Below are 16,668 nucleotides of genomic sequence, written 5' to 3' on the forward strand. Positions count from 1 at the left end.
AAGCTTTATTAAATGACTGAATAAAACTATCTACTGCATTATTGCAGTACTGAGCGTGGGGTTTAGAACCCAAACTCTCAAGAAATGCAGAAGTTGAAGCTCCCACAGAAACATTAACTTGCCCACATTGCACATCCTGTGTTAAGTCATGGCATACGTTGAGCAATATACACAGTTATATATTGGTAGGGCAGAAGGAATACACCTGTGCCTAGGGCACAGAATTGGAAGTATGGAGACATGGGTTCTAACTTCTAATCCTATATCTGCCCTAGGCTTCCTGTGTGACCATGGGCAGCCATGAAAGCCAAGAGTGCTGACTGATTTGGGGCGTCAACCTGGAACACCTTGGGCTTGGTTTTCAGAAGTGCTGAGCACCCATAAATTCAAGGTGGAGTCAATGGAAATAAGGGTGTGTATGGCTAAATTAACATTTCTGAAATGCATTCTGTTCTCCAATTAGAAAGCAGCTATAGAAGTGCAAAATATTACTCTCTCTCAAAGGTACTGTAACATGGGCCATATAAGTATCTGAACACTTCATGATCCTTAACATACTTATCCTGACAACAGCCCTGTGGGGGAGGGAACTGCTATTATCTCCATTTCACTGATGGGGAAACTGAGGCACAGACAGACCAAGTGGCTTGCCCAAGCTCACACAGGAAGTCTGTGGCAGAATAGGGAATAGAACTCAGATCTTCTAAGTCCCAGGCTAAACCCCCCAACCACTGGACCAGCCTTCCTATCTAATCAATACAGTATTAAATATGTAATTGAATATAATAAGGGTATTATATTAAACTACATAATTAATAAGAGAAGAGTAGAGAACATTATCGATGTACAATATGGATGAGTTCATTGTTGCAGAAAGCTGAAATTTATCATTTCCTGCAGAGATGACCCAAGCCTGCAGACAGCTTCATCCATGTGAGCATGCTTAGTACAAGCCAAGCCACAAATTTGGGGAGGCAGTTTTTGGTCACAAAAGTGTAACCCTAACATTGCCTTAACAGAGATTTTCACATTTATTTTCTTTTTTTTAAATTTAAAAAAAGTGAGAAAAAGACTTTAAAATTGAGGAAAAAGTTTGAAAACCCTTGAGGCATCCTAAACTTTTAAGTCCATTAAATTTTTAAAGTAGTACAAGCTTTTAAGTATTTTAAATCCTTTAAATGCATAGGTGCTAAAAGCTCCCTTAAAGCCTCCGGATTTAGGAGTGTGAATTAAGGGCCTGGAGGACTGACGCAGACACTAGAGCAGCGGTTCTCAAACTGTGGGCCGGGACCCCAAAGTGGGTCACGACCCCCTTTGAATGGGGTTGCCAGGCCTGGCTTAGACTTGGTGGGGCAGTGGGGCTGAAGCCAGAGACCCACTGCCCGGGGCCAAAGCCTGAGGGCTTCAGCCCTGGGTGGTGGGGCTCAGGTTGCAGGCCCCCTGCCTGGGGCTGAAGCTCTTGAGCTTCAGCTTTGGCCCCCCTTCCCAGAGCGGTGGGGCTTGGGCTTTGACCCCCAACTCAGGGAAATGGGGCATGGGCAGGCTCAGGCGTCAGTCCTCCTTCCTGGAGTCATGAAGTAATTTTTGTTGTCAGAAGTGGATCACGGTGCAATGAAGTTTGAAAACCCCTGCACTAGATTGTAGATTATGAGGCAGCCGCTGGGTACTACTTTGAAACCAGGGTTAAAAAAATCCTTCTTGGGGTACTGCTGACTCATCCTACCGGAAATGTCTCATTCTTGGTGCTCATGACAATGCATCTGATGAGCAATTTTCCACCTTTGGAATAGGAAATTTGTTGGTGATTACTTGAAAATGTCCTCTCTTCAAGTCATAAGGTCCAAAGAACTCTTACAAGGGTTCTTCAGCTTGCTTGAAGTTTAGGGGCAAAGCCAGACCTGCCAGTCACAGGGAACAGGGGAATGCCCTACCTTTTGAAGGTCTCTCCAGTTGAAATAACTACCACAGCCAAGATAATTCAAATCTATTTTCCTAACTTAAAGGTTGTGTTAGCTATACTTTGAGGAAAAAGTACAGCAGACTTTTCTTACTGCAGAGTATAGGAAATTCCCACTAGTGACAACAAACCCAAATTCTTCATTGTCAGTTTTCATCTCTATTCTGAGCGATCTATTTTTCTGCAGCAGTGATTCTCAATCTTTCTAGACTACCATACCCCTTTCAGGAGTCTGATTTGTCTGAGTACCGTAAGATTCACCTCACTTAAAAACTCGAGCTTCGGCTTTCTGCTCTGGGTCCCAGTGAGTCTAACACTCGCCCACAGTTTAAGAACTCCTAATATAGTATATAGAACAGTATAAACATGTCTTTGTATGAAATTTTAGTTTGTACTGACTTTGCCAGTGCTTTTTGTGTAGCTTGTTGTAAAACTAGGCAAATATCTAGATGAGTTGATGTAGCCCCTGGAAGACCTCTGTGTACCCCTGGTTGAGAACCACTGATCTGCAGGGTGGCCCAGATCTGTGGACATTATTACGCAAAGGAAATTTTCAGATAAACATGGATAAATATTCCTATTCTTCACACAGCTCCAGCACAATAGGATTTTCATAGCATTGTGCCTCCAGTGTGGGAAGCAGGATCATCCTTTAAATGTGGACATTCCAAACGAGGTATGTTTTATTACTGTATGTGTAACCCTTCTGCCAGGTGGAGCCAGCAGCAAGCAGGGTGGGTTCAATATTTAGGGGTTCCTTTTCAACAATACAACACAGAACCGGCTCGTGCCCCCATCCAGTAACCTGGGAAAATTACACACCACCCCTGGGTGCCTCTGAAGGGGAATACTTCCCCTCTCACAAGCACAGAGTCTGACTGTAGAAAAGAAACTTTTAATGAAAGGAGGGAAATCACCCAACATTAATTAGGGAAAATGCCACAAGCAGGATTCATAATCATAAAACTGTGAGCAGGACACCCACCCCGGAGTGCATGGGGCAGCGTCTTCTGCCTCATGTTCTTGAGTTCTACAACCAAAAGTTCCCTTTTTGTTTTGCCCTCCCCTCTGCTCCCTCACCATACCCCACTCACAGTGGTTGTCCTTTGTAAGTGAGGACCCAGGGTTCAGAGGTGCATCTGTGTGAGTTCACCTGCCACCCAGGGAAGAAGGCACCTTGCTTGCTCTGCCATCTGAGCACTTGCTCTGGCTGGCTGCCCCGCCAGCCGCTGCTCCTCGGCGCCTGGCTGCCCTGCCAGCCACAATTCCTCTCTGCTGGCTGTGGTTCCTCGCAGACCTGCCTCACCAGCTGCTTGTTGCCTTGCCAGCTACTTGTTAGCCATCTGTCAGTCAGCTTCTGCTGCCACCTGCCTCTCTGCTGTGACCGCTGCACATCAGTCTCTTGGTAATTTTCAGTTCTTTGCAGGCTAGGCAGAAACACTGCCCCATCTCAAGTGATTTTAGCTCTCAGTGATTTTTTTAGCTCTTAGCAGGCTGGGCAGAAACACAGTCCCACCTCAACTGATCTCAGCTCTCATTGAGCATTTAAAATAACAAAGAGGCTCCTAATAAAGCCTGTTTAGCTCTTTCTTTGAAAAGTGGGGGGGAATAGGTTAAACCAGTCCAGGAATCCTTAGGGAAAATCCACACCTCCTGCCTGGGACATCTGTTCTCACCCCATCTTACTTTCCTAGGCCTCTGGCATTCAAGCCCCTGGCTTAACTAGGTCCTTTCAGATCAGGGTGATCCCCTTATTTGGGACAGGTTAAATGCAGTTCTGCTTCCCTTTATTCATACAATAATGACAACAACATTGGTAACAGCATTTTACTACTCCTGCATTCAGTACGAAAGTGATTTGTCATCCAACACCAGCCAAAGTTGATTACTTTGAGCAACACCACTCCATCTGCTGGATAGCTAAGCAGAGTAGGTGTGTTCTTGTAAACACAGTTTGCTCCTGAAGTCTCTCCCCATCCCAGCTAGCTGTCAGGGGAGAATTCGTTCAGACCCTGCTTACATCCATGGGACAAACAGAACTGCCTATTAATAAGTTTACTTGACACTTCTCACTGTAAAACCCTATTTTCAGTTGCTTATAACTTTGCCAAACTAACTATTTGGGCTGATATTTATATACCTCAGGCTGAAATACATATATTAAATTTCTGCCAAAATGAGGATAGGGTAAAATACATTGTTTTACCCATGGTAAGATATTCTAGTGACCTTGTCTTTGAAAAGCTCTGCTTTGAAGCAGAGAGATGTGAAACTTGGCAGGGGGTGGCCTGTGTAAGGGATAGCCCTTTTACCATCCCTGTGAAAATCAGCTCAAATTTAGCCAAGTTATAACCTTTTGAAAAAAAATTGCAATTTGTGCTTGCTCATTAGAAATTTCTTCAATTTTAGCAGCTAAGATCTCTGAAGATTACATCCTCACAGAGCATGCTTGAAACTATCATAGTTCAAAGAAAAGGAGTACTTGTGGCACCTTAGAGACTAACCAATTTATTTGAGCATAAGCTTTCGTGAGCTACAGCTCACTTCATCAGATGAAGGTGTAGCTGTCGCTCACGAAAGCTTATGCTCAAATAAATTGGTTAGTCTCTAAGGTGCCACAAGTACTCCTTTTCTTTTTGCGAATACAGACTAACACGGCTGTTACTCTGAAACCTATCATAGGTCAGATTGCTGACTAGACTGTGCATGTACCATCCACACAGAGCGAGAAATCAGGCTTCAGCCCAGAGCTACAGGAGCAAAGCTGGACTTTCCCCATAATGGCTGCTCCAGACTGGGGTAGGGCCAAGCTCTGGAAATGAGAGCAGGGAGCTTGTCTCTTCTGTGCCCTCAATGATCCCCCTGTTGCAATTCATTCAGCATGGAGGAGGAAACTACCCAATTTGAATGCAGATGGAACAAAAGCCAGACCAGGGGAGTGAAAGGAGTAGGTTGGGACAAGGAATGTGGTGAGACTGGGTGTGACGTTATCTGATTAGAGTATGACCATGCAAATCATTGTTGCTACCACTGCTATATAATTGCAACAAATCTTACATAAAGTGCGACACATGACTAGAAAGGGTTTAGCATTCTGCAGGATAAATGACCCAGGTTCAACTTTTAGAGACATGTCAGAAAAGTATGTAAATGGTAATTAGGGCCATTCCATGTTAGATAGACTAGAACTTTGAAGTGCATACCTGTATTGTTAGAGAATTAGAGGTGATACTAATTGTATGTATTTACTTATATCTTGTTAGATGTTAGTTCCTGTCTGTCTATTGATTGATTCTATTCAAAGATTGATTCAAGGATCAAAAAGGAATATTAACAGTTTAATGAATCCTGGGTGAAATAATGTCATTGTCTATATGTCTCTTTAAAGTTTGTGATAAACTGCCTAATGGATAAATTGTCTTATGTTAATCCATGAAGCTAATTACTGGTAATGCTTAGGAAATAGATCTACTTCAAAGTCTCAATAATTGCCTATTGTTCACCTAAGGATTCTGACCTGTCAAAAGAAAGCCTGGAACTGTATAAAAACACCTTGAGTCCTGATCCTTTTCATCTCAGATCTGCTTAATGCTTCATGCAGGGGAATCTTAAACCATAAGGCCGAGATCTCCAGACCTAATCTGGATCACCCTGAATATGAACATTGGACTATAACCTATGGATTAATTCTAAAAGAACTCTTTGCAACTACAAAGCTCACCATCTCTACTATGAATCTAATCTCAAAACTGTACTCATGTCTATATGTATAGTGATCTTTTAACCAATAATCTCTCTTTTCTTTTTTAATAAATTTTAGTTTAGTTAATAAGAATTGGCTGTAAGCGTGTATTTGGGTAAGAGCTAGAATATTCATTAACCTGGGAGGTAATGTGTCCAATCCTTTGGGATTGGTAGAACTTTCTTATATGATGATTAAGATTTTCAGTAATCCTCATCGTATTTGACTTGGCTGTCTGGGTGGAGGCCTAAGGTTGGGTTGCTTTAATGGAACTGTGTTGTTGGCTTCTGGGTAACCAGTGAGGTATTATAGAAGCTGTTTGTGCTGGTTTGGTAAATCTAAGTATTGGAATATCCACCAGCTTTGGGGATTGTCTGCCCCATTCTTGCAGTTCATCCTAATTGAGTAACTCCAGTGTGGCTCCCTGGGACTCCAGTCACTCTGGGACTGGAGGGTGGGAGAAAAACTGTGACTGGCTCGGCAAGGAAACTGGGATTGACTAGATAAGGAAAGGGAGGAATGACTGACTGGGAGCAGGAGGGTAGGGGAGACTGGGACTGGTTGGACAAGGTGACTGGGATCCAGAAGGGGGAGACTAGACCTCAGAGCCAGTGAGGGAAATGTGAGGCAACTGGGACCCAGGCAACTGGGATGCCGGGAGACACTGAAATCAGACAAGGAGCTGGAAGCAGGGGAAGAGACTAACCCTGGCTGGACAAAGAAATGGGGATTGAAACCAGCTTGGGGGTCAGAATGGGAGTGGGATGGAAGGGAGACAGATCTGACAAGGAACTGGGGTGCAGAGAGCTCGGGTGGGACTGGCTGGGCAAAAAGACTGGGACAAGGAGCTGGAGAAGAGGTGGGGGATGACATTGAGACTGGATGAGCGTTTTAGGGAGTAAGACTAGGATTATGAGTTTGGGGGGGAAGGGAGGGGAGAGAGATTGGACAAGAAGCCTGGAGAGGGAAAGTGGCACTGTCTGGGCAAGGAGATTGCGGCCAAGTAATAGAGGAAGGAGCGACAAGCTGCACAAGGAGACTGGGATAGGGGGTGAGGAGAAGGAAAGACAGAATGGGGGAGCGGGGGGGACATTAGAGGTTAGAGAGTGAGTCCAGAGGGAAAGAATAGGACTGGCTGGGCAAGGAGACTGGGATTGCAATGAGAAGCCTGAGAAATAGAGACTGAGACTAGATCAGAAAGGAGAATGGGACAGTGATAAGAACCAGGGGTGGGAAAGAGACAGGATTTGACAGGGACAGGTTGGAAGGGCAGGAGTGGGGTCAAGCAGGGGTGGGGGGAGAATGGGCAGAAGTCTGTGTCCATGTCAAGGTTCCTCCCCCACTCTGAACTCGAGGGTACAGATGTGGGGACCTGCATGAAAAACCTCCTAAGCTTATCTTTACCAGCTTAGGTCAAAACTTCCCCAAGGTACAAAATATTACACCCGTTATCCTTGGACTGGCCGCTACCATCACCAAACTAATACTGGTTACTGGGGAAGAGCTGTTTGGACGCGTCCTTCCCCCCAAAATACTTCCCAAAACCTTGCACCCCAGTTCCTGGACAAGGTTTGGTAAAAAGCCTCACCAATTTGCCTAGGTGACTACAGACCCAGACCCTTGGATCTTAAGAACCATGAACAATCCTCCCAACACTTGCACCCCCCTTTCCTGGGAAATGTTGGATAAAAAGCCTCACCAATTTGCATAGGTGACCACAGACCCAAACCCTTGGATCTGAGAACAATGAAAAAGCATTCAGTGTTTTACAAGAAGACTTTTAATAAAAAATAGAAGTAAATAGAAATAAAGGAATCCCCCCTGTAAAATCAGGATGGTAGATATCTTACAGGGTAATTAGATTCAAAAACATAGAGAACCCCTCTAGGCAAAACCTTAAGTTACAAAAAAGATACACAGACAGAAATAGTTATTCTATTCAGCACAATTCTTTTCTCAGCCATTTAAAGAAATCATAATCTAACACATACCTAGCTAGATTACTTACTAAAAGTTCTAAGACTCCATTCCTGTTCTGTCCCTGGCAAGAGCAGCATACAGACAGACACAGACCCTTTGTTTCTCTCCCTCCTCCCAGCTTTTGAAAGTATCTTGTCTCCTCATTGGTCATTTTGGTCAGGTGCCAGCGAGGTTACCTTTAGCTTCTTAACCCTTTACAGGTGAGAGGAGCTTTCCCCTGGCCAGGAGGGATTTCAAAGGGGTTTACCCTTCCCTTTATATTTATGACACGCCCCCCAAATCTCAGCTAGGGTGAAACACTGGCTGGGATTTCTTCCTGGAGCTCTAGGAAAAACAGAGTTAATAAGACACATGCATCTCTAAATATACTACCAAGTACATAAAGACTAACAATATTTTCCACATCTCAAGGACGATTTTAACCAGTTGATTCTGGGAAACTTTCACGGGAGAGTGCATCAGCCACTTTGTTAGAAGCTCCTGAGATGTGTTGGATGTCGAAATCAAAATCTTGGAGAGCTAAACTCCACCGAAGAAGTTTTTTGTTAGTTTCCTTGACGGTGTGAAGCCACTTCAGTGCAGCATGGTCGGTTTGCAGGTGGAAACGCCGTCCCCAAACATATGGGCGTAGCTTTTCCAGAGCGTAGACAATGGCGTAACATTCTTTTTCAGTGACTGACCAGTTGCTTTCCCTCTCAGACAGTTTTTTCCTGAGAAACACTACAGGGTGGAATTCTTGATCAGGTCCTTTCTGCATTAAAATTGCTCCCACACCACGCTCGGACGCATCTGTGGTTACTAGGAATGGTTTGTCAAAGTCTGGGGCCCTTAGTACAGGGTCAGACATGAGTGTCGCTTTAAGCTTGTTAAAGGCCTTCTGACACTTTCCGGTCCACTGAACAGCATTTGGCTGTTTCTTTTTGGTTAGGTCTGTCAGTGGGGCAGCGATTTGGCTGTAGTGCGGTACAAATCGTCTGTAATAACCAGCCAAGCCTAAGAAGGATTGAACCTGTTTCTTTGACTTTGGGACAGGCCACTTTTGGATAGCATCCACTTTGGCCTGTAGGGGGCTGATAGTTCCTTGACCCACCTGGTGTCCAAGGTAAGTCACTCTGTTTAGGCCTATTTGACACTTCTTAGCCTTAACAGTTAGTCCTGCCTCCCTTATGCGCTCAAGGACTTTTTGTAGATGTTCCAGGTGGTCTACCCAGGAATCCGAAAATATGGCCACATCGTCAAGGTAGGCGACTGCATATTCTCCTAATCCCGCTAGGAGACCATCTACAAGTCTTTGGAAAGTGGCGGGTGCATTTCGCAGCCCGAAAGGGAGTACATTAAATTCATACAGCCCGAGATGTGTGATGAAGGCTGAACTTTCCTTGGCAGATTCATCTAGCGGTACCTGCCAGTACCCCTTGGTTAAGTCCAAGGTAGAGATGAACTGGGCCCGTCCCAGTTTCTCTAATAGTTCATCTGTGCGTGGCATTGGATAGTTGTCTGGGTGAGTTACAGCATTTAGCTTATGGTAGTCCACGCAAAAACGTATTTCCCCATCTGGTTTGGGAACTAGAACCACTGGAGATGCCCATGCACTTTCAGAGGGGCGGATTACACCCATCTGTAACATATCCTGGATCTCCCGTTCTATAGCAGTTTTAGCTTGAGGAGACACCCGGTAAGGTTGAACCCTAATTGGGTGAGCATTACCTGTGTCAATGGAGTGGTATGCCCGGTCAGTCCTGGGGTGGCTGAGAACGTTGGCGCGTAGCTAGTGCACAGCTCCTGGATCTGCTGTCGCTGCATACGCCCAAGGGTCATGGAGAGGTTCACCTCTTCCACACCACCAGCACATTTCCCTTCATAGTAGACACCTTTGGGCCACTCAGCGTGTCTCCTCCCTGGGCTGTAAACTGACAAACCTTTAATTCTCTGGAATAAAAGAGCTTTAGAGAATTAATATGGTACACCTTAGGCTTTCGGTTGGAGGTGGGGAATGCTATGAGATAATTAACAGCTCCCAGGCGCTCCTGGACCATGAATGGCCCTTCCCACGATGCTTCCATTTTATGGGCCTGGAGCGCCTTTAAGACCATGACCTGGTCCCCTACTTTGAAGGAACGCTCTCTGGCATGTTTATCATACCAGGCTTTTTGCTCTTTTTGAGCATCCTGTAAGTTTTCTTTAGCAAGGGCTAAAGAGGTTCGGAGGGTGTTTTGTAGGTTGGTTACAAAGTCCAGAATATTAGTTCCTGGAGAAGGTGTAAATCCCTCCCATTGCTGCTTCACCAACTGCAATGGCCCCTTAACCTCACGGCCATATACAAGTTCAAATGGGGAAAACCCTAAACTGGGATGTGGCACAGCTCTGTAGGCAAAGAGCAACTGCTGCAACACTAGGTCCCAATCATTGGAGTGCTCATTTACAAATTTACGTATCATGGTCCCTAAAGTTCCATTAAACTTCTCCACCATGCCATTTGTTTGATGGTGGTAAGGAGTGGCAACCAAGTGATTTACCCCATGAGCTTCCCAAAGGTTTTTCATAGTTCCTGCCAGGAAATTAGTCCCTGCATCTGTGAGGATGTCGGAGGGCCAACCTACCCTGGCAAAAATGTCTGCTAGTGCCTGGCACACACTTTTAGCCCTGGTGTTGCTTAGAGCTACTGCTTCCGGCCATCAGGTGGCAAAATCCATGAAAGTCAGTATGTACTGCTTTCCTCTGGGTGTCTTTTTCGGAAAAGGACCCAGAATATCCACAGCTACTCGCTGAAATGGAACTTCAATGATGGGGAGTGGCTGGAGAGGGGCTTTGACCTGGTCTTGGGGTTTTCCCACTCTTTGGCACACCTCACAAGACTGGACATAGGTAGAAACATCCTTGCCCATTCCCTCCCAGTGGAATGACCCCCCCAAACAGTCTTTGGTCCTGTTCACCCCAGCATGGCCACTAGGGTGATCGTGGGCTAAGCTCAAGAGCTTGGCCCGGTATTTAGTTGGAACTACCAACTGTCTCTGAGGATGCCAGTCTTCCTAGTGTCCACCAGAAAGAGTTTCCTTGTATAAAAGTCCTCTTTCTACAACAAACCTGGATCGATTAGAAGAGCTGAGAGGCGGTGGGTTGCTCCGTGCCGCCGTCCAAGCTCTCTGGAGGCTTTCATCTGCTTCCTGTTCAGTCTGGAACTGTTCCCTTGATGCTGGAGACATCAGTTCCTCATTGGATTGGGGACATAGGCTTGGTCCCTCTGGAAGCGATATAGGGGATGGAGCTGTTTCTGTTGACTGTGAACCGCTCTCCGCTGGTGCACTATGTTGGGTTTCAGGCTCCGGCTGAGCCTCTTGTGTAGGGTTATCGGCTGCTGCCAGTTCAGGTTCAGTGGGGCCCTCTGGTGTTGAGGTTGCAAGTACTGGATTCAGTGCTGGCACGGGGTCTGGTGTTGGTTGTTCAGCTGGTTCCGGTTCTGGGACTGGTTCCGTCTGGGTCTCTGGGACTGGATCCACTACTGCTGTTGCAGACATTGGCCTGGGGTCCGGGTCCATCATCTCTGACTGGGTCCTGATAGAAGTTTCCGGAACAGAGCTAGGCCTCACGGCTTGTTTAGCCTGGCTGCGGGTGACCGTTCCCGCCCTCTTGGCCTGCTTCACATGCTTGGCCAAGTCTTCCCCCAACAGCATGGGGATGGGATAATCATCATAGACTGCAAAAGTCCACATTCCTGACCAGCCCTTGTACTGGACAGGCAACTTGGCTGTAGGCAAATTGAAAGAGTTGGACTTGAAGGGTTGAATCGTCACTTGGATCTCTGGGTTGATTAAATTGGGGTCCACTAAGGAAGCATGGATAGCTGACACTTGTGCTCCGGTGTCCCTCCACGCGGTGACCTTCTTCCCGCTCACACTCACAGTTTCCCTCCGCTCCAAGGGTATCTGGGAGGTATCTGGGCCTGTGGACCTCTGGTGTGATTCCGGTGCAATGAACTGTAATCTGTTGGGGTTCTTGGGGCAGTTGGCCTTTACATGCCCCAGCTCGTTACATTTAAAACATCGTCCAGCTGACGGGTCACTGGGGCGAGGAGGGTTGCTGGAGAACGGGGTGGTGGGACGATAAGGGGTCTGGAGGGTTCTTTGGGAGGTAGGTGGGGCTTTGGGCGGCCCCCGGTAATAGGGTGTGGTCTGGGGTGGTCCCTTCTGGTCTCCGCTCCAACTGCGACCAGTTTTCTTCTTCTCTGCCACCTCCACCCATCTGGCTCCAATCTCTCCTGCCTCGATTACAGTTTTGGGCTTCCCGTCTAGGATGTATCTTTCTATTTCCTCAGGAACACCCTCTAAGAATTGTTCCATTTGCATTAGGAAGGGCAAATTTACTGGAGATTCAACACTTGCTCCTGATATCCAGGCATCCCAATGTCTCACAATGTGGTAGGCATGTCGGGTAAATGACATGTCTGGTTTCCACCTTAGGGCTCGGAACCTCCGACGAGACTGCTCGGGTGTTATCCCCATTCTGACTCTCGCCTTGGATTTAAACAGTTCATACTTGTTCATGTGTTCTTTAGGTATTTCAGCTGCCACCTCAGCTAAGGGTCCACTGAGCTGCGGCCTCAGCTCTACCATGTATTGGTCAGTAGAGATGTTGTACCCAAGGCAGGCCCTTTCGAAGTTTTCTAAGAAGGCCTCAGTATCATCACCTGCCTTGTAGGTGGGGAACTTTCTGGGATGGGAAGTGGTACCTAGAGAAGGATTGCTAGGGTTTGTTGGTATATTCTGCTGGGCCTTTATCCTCTCCATCTCCTCCACATGCTTCCTCTCTTTTTCCTTCTCCTCCTCCACATGCTTCCTTGCCTCCATTTCCCTCTTGTGGGCAGCCTCCTGTACCTCCTTCTCCAGCCGCATGAGTTCTATCTGTCTTTCATGTTCCCTTTGTTTTTCCTCAGCCTGAAATTTGGCTAATTCCAGCTGTAGTCGAGCTGAGGATTTGGTCATTCTAACCTCTCTGTTTTTAACTAACTTTACACCCGAGGTTTAGAAATAAACAAACAAAACGTGGCTGTAAAATTTTGCTGTGCTGGAATAGAATACCTATTCTCTGATAGTGACTGTCAGCCTACAGAAAAAGACAATTCCCTTGTCTCTGCTCTGGGCCCAAATTAAAGCAAAAAACCTCCAACTACTTGGAAACCTGCTTACCCAGCCCAAAGAAAAAGCAAATGGGTAGAACACACACCCCCTATTTACTTTTAGGAAGAAAAGAAAAAAAAACCTCTGGGTTGGAAGACTGTGAATTTCCCTGCAGGAGTTAAGTACCCTGCCTCCAGGCAAAGAAAACCTGCAATTCACAAGATAATCCCCTTTTGTCTCTGCTTGGCCACAAAGCAGAGAAAAAACAATCTGCTTTCAGTTTCAACTGCTTTCTGGACTTCCTTTCCAAAGGAAAAAAAATTTCTTTTTAAAATCTGTATTTCTAGTTCAAAAAATCTCAACTGGATCTCAAAATGATTTCAGGTTAATCCCACCACTATGCCACCATATCACGGTTCCTCCCCCACTCTGACCTCTAGGGTACAGATGTGGGGACCTGCATGAAAAACCTCCTAAGCTTATCTTTACCAGCTTAGGTCAAAACTTCCCCAAGGTACAAAATATTACACCCGTTATCCTTGGACTGGCCGCTACCATCACCAAACTAATACTGGTTACTGGGGAAGAGCTGTTTGGACGCGTCCTTCCCCCCAAAATACTTCCCAAAACCTTGCACTCCACTTCCTGGACAAGGTTTGGTAAAAAGCCTCACCAATTTGCCTAGGTGACTACAGACCCAGACCCTTGGATCTTAAGAACAATGAGCAATCCTCCCAACACTTGCACCCCCCCTTTCCTGGGAAATGTTGGATAAAAAGCCTCACCAATTTGCATAGGTGACCACAGACCCAAACCCTTGGATCTGAGAACAATGAAAAAGCATTCCGTGTTTTACAAGAAGACTTTTAATAAAAAATAGAAGTAAATAGAAATAAAGGAATCCCCCCTGTAAAATCAGGATGGTAGATATCTTACAGGGTAATTAGATTCAAAAACATAGAGAACCCCTCTAGGCAAAACCTTAAATTACAAAAAAGATACACAGACAGAAATAGTTATTCTTTTCTCAGCCATTTAAAGAAATCATAATCTAACACATACCTAGCTAGATTACTTACTAAAAGTTCTAAGACTACATTCCTGGTCTATCCCCGGCCAAGACGACTACAGACAGACACAGACCCTTTGTTTCTCTCCCTCCTCCCAGCTTTAGAAAGTATCTTGTCTCCTCATTGGTCATTTTGGTCAGGTGCCAGCGAGGTTACCTTTAGCTTCTTAACCCTTTACAGGTGAGAGGAGCTTTCCCCTGGCCAGGAGGGATTTCAAAGGGGTTTACCCTTCCCTTTATATTTATGACAGTCCACGAGGGAATATTTCTGAACCTCAACTGGAACCCAAGATTCCTGAGTCTGACCATTCCTCTGCTGTCAGAAAATGTCTGTGAAGCCCACTCATCCTTCTGTAGTGCTGGTCCAGACTGTGCCAGAAAGTGTCACTCCTCTGGTGAGTTTCCCCCTCCACCTCCTTCTTCTTCCTTAATATATTTTACAATTTTAATCCACTGCAGCCTTCCTCCCCTCAGAAGAAAGAATTCCCTCTTGAGTGAGGGTGTGCTGGGCTTATGTCTCCCATCCCCCAAATGAGCCCCTTCTGGGTCTCTCAAGGAAGGTACTGGCTTGGCCCTCAAGGATGGGATCTCCAGACACTCTACCCAAGGGGTGGTCAAACTTTTTGGCCCGAGGGCCACATCTGGGTGGGGAAATTGCTCTCAGGGCCATGAATGTAGGGCTGGGGCAGGGGGTTGGGGTGTGGAAGGGAGGGAGTGCAGGGTATGGGAGGGGGTGCGGTGTGCAGAAAGGGGCTCAGAGCAAGTGGTTGGGGCAGAGGAGGAGTGCGGGGTGTAGGAGGAAGCTCAGAGAAGGGGGTTGGGGTGCAGGCAGGGGGCTCAGGGCAGGGAGTTGGGGGGCGGGGTGCAGGAGGGGTTCGGGCTCTGGCCCGGAGTTGCTTACCTGGAGTGGCTCCAGGGGGGCAGCGGCGCACACCGGGGCCAGGGCAGGCTCCCTGCCTGCCTACCCTGGCCCCGGCACTGTGCCCGTCCAGGAAGTGGCCAGCACCACGTCCCTGCAGCCCCTGGGGGAGAGGGAGCAGAGGGCTCCGCACGCTGCCCTTGCCTGTGGCTACCTCCCCCGAAGCTCCCATTGGCCGCGGTTCCCCTTCCCAGCCAATGGGAGCTTCGGGGGAGGTACCCACAGGCAAGGGCAGCACGCAGAGCCCTCTGCCCCCTCTTCCCCAGGGGCCGCAGGGAAGTGGTGCCGGCCGGTTCCCGGACTGGCACGGGGCGCACGGTGCCACCAGGGTGGCAATCCCACGGGCTGGATCCAAAGCCCTGAGGGGCCGGATCTGGCTCGCGGGCCATAGTTTTCCCACCCCCTGCTCTACCCCCTCTAGTGCAAGGGATCCACATGAGCCAGATGTCAGCTTGGGATATGAGTAGGGATCCGCTGGGGGTAGGGGGTTGTTATAGAGGAGGCAGCATGAGGACAGAGCTGGCCCTGAAGGCCCCTTATCCACTGTCCAGCCTCAGCAGTGTCCATGCTGTGTCTGGTGCCCTCCATTAGTACCTTGCGGGGAAGTGAAAGGGGACGAGGCGCCCAAGCGCCGCAGTCGAGGCATAATTGCTTGTGCGGACTGTAGGGATTCGGGAACTATCTTCCATCTGGTGCTCTGCCCTTCTGCGATAACTCCCCTCCCAGAAATGGGGGAGTGGGAGGTGCTTGCCCCAGAGCCATGTCTTTTCCACTCCTGCTTAGCTTCTTTCCTGCCGGGCAAAAGAGGACAGAGGTGACCCCCCCCAGCCTGGGCTGCATCTTACCCAGCAGAGCCAGCATTTTCAATCCTGCCTGTCCCTTTCCTGCCTGGGAAAGGGGGACAGAAGTGACCCCCCCCAGAGTGGGCCAGGAGGGAAACAGCTCTCTGCACTTAGAGCCAGCTACGCTTCCCAACAAGAGACACTCACTAACTGTTGAAGCAGGAGACACAAGCCCTTCCTGGTGCCTCTAGAGTTCCTTGGCCTGACTCTCTCCCTGAAGCCTGCAGAGGCCGGAGCTGCTGCAAATGCCCATGTAGTGGAAGCTGACCCCGCGAGCGTGCGGAGAGGAGATGATCTCCTGGAAAGGTAAACGTAGCCCTGGGACACAGCTGGGAATCAGAGGCACATGGTTAGTCGGAATGTTTGTCAAAACACCTTCCCTCAGTACTTCAGTTTGTTTGCCAAGTGTTCTTGCCCTCTTCCTTGATTGTGGTCGTGGTTAGGGGAAAGGGTTCCTGTTTAAATAGGGAAGTGCATGAATAGGTTTCCCATTCCCTCTCCTCTCTCTTTGAGTACATGGGCCCCCCCACTCCATGGGTTTGTCACAGGTGAAGAGGAAACCTTTGTGGGAGGGTCCTGTTAAAATATTAGTAACACATCACTAACCGTGCGTGGTTGTTTCAGGGGCTCATCTTGCCCCCTGCCCCACGGCAGCAGAGAGTGCCCAGGCAGAGGAAATGGTGTGGCTCTGCTGTGAAAGTGCAGGAGGTTTTTTCGGGAGTCACAACAAGAACGCCCCTTCACTCCCCCATGAGACCTCCCATGCAGTATTCACATGGTGAGGCAGGGGTTACGTGGATTTGCTAGTCCTCCCTCCTGCAGGGTTGGGGTGGGAGCGGCCCATGAAGGTCAGTAAAAGTTAATCAAGCCAGACCATATGTGAAGGGAGTGAACTACCCCTTTAAGGGACAGGCTAGAGCATGCAGCTGGAACAGACTTGGGCGTAATCAAGGAAGCCTTAGGATGGATGGGCTATTTAAACAGGACCAGGAAGCTGAGTAAGGAAGAAGCCTGTGGGAGCTATTTTCTCTCTCAGGCTTTAAAG

The 16,668-nt window shown here is 47.7% G+C and overlaps 1 protein-coding gene across 4 annotated transcripts in view; it reads left to right on the forward strand.

The window, feature by feature from the left end:
* UCMA (upper zone of growth plate and cartilage matrix associated) overlaps positions 1-16,668 on the forward strand; it is a 44,979-nt gene that overhangs the window by 11,292 nt on the left and 17,019 nt on the right. For all 4 annotated transcript variants that reach the window (XM_073328736.1, XM_073328739.1, XM_073328737.1 and 1 more), the window contains exons 2-4: positions 276-412; positions 2,550-2,633; positions 14,114-14,257. The gene's annotated coding sequence lies outside the window, so the exon portion shown is untranslated. The remainder of the gene's footprint in view (positions 1-275; positions 413-2,549; positions 2,634-14,113; positions 14,258-16,668) is intronic.

This window comes from Lepidochelys kempii, chromosome 1 (genome assembly GCF_965140265.1).
Source record: "Lepidochelys kempii isolate rLepKem1 chromosome 1, rLepKem1.hap2, whole genome shotgun sequence".
NCBI classification, from domain to species: domain Eukaryota; kingdom Metazoa; phylum Chordata; order Testudines; family Cheloniidae; genus Lepidochelys; species Lepidochelys kempii.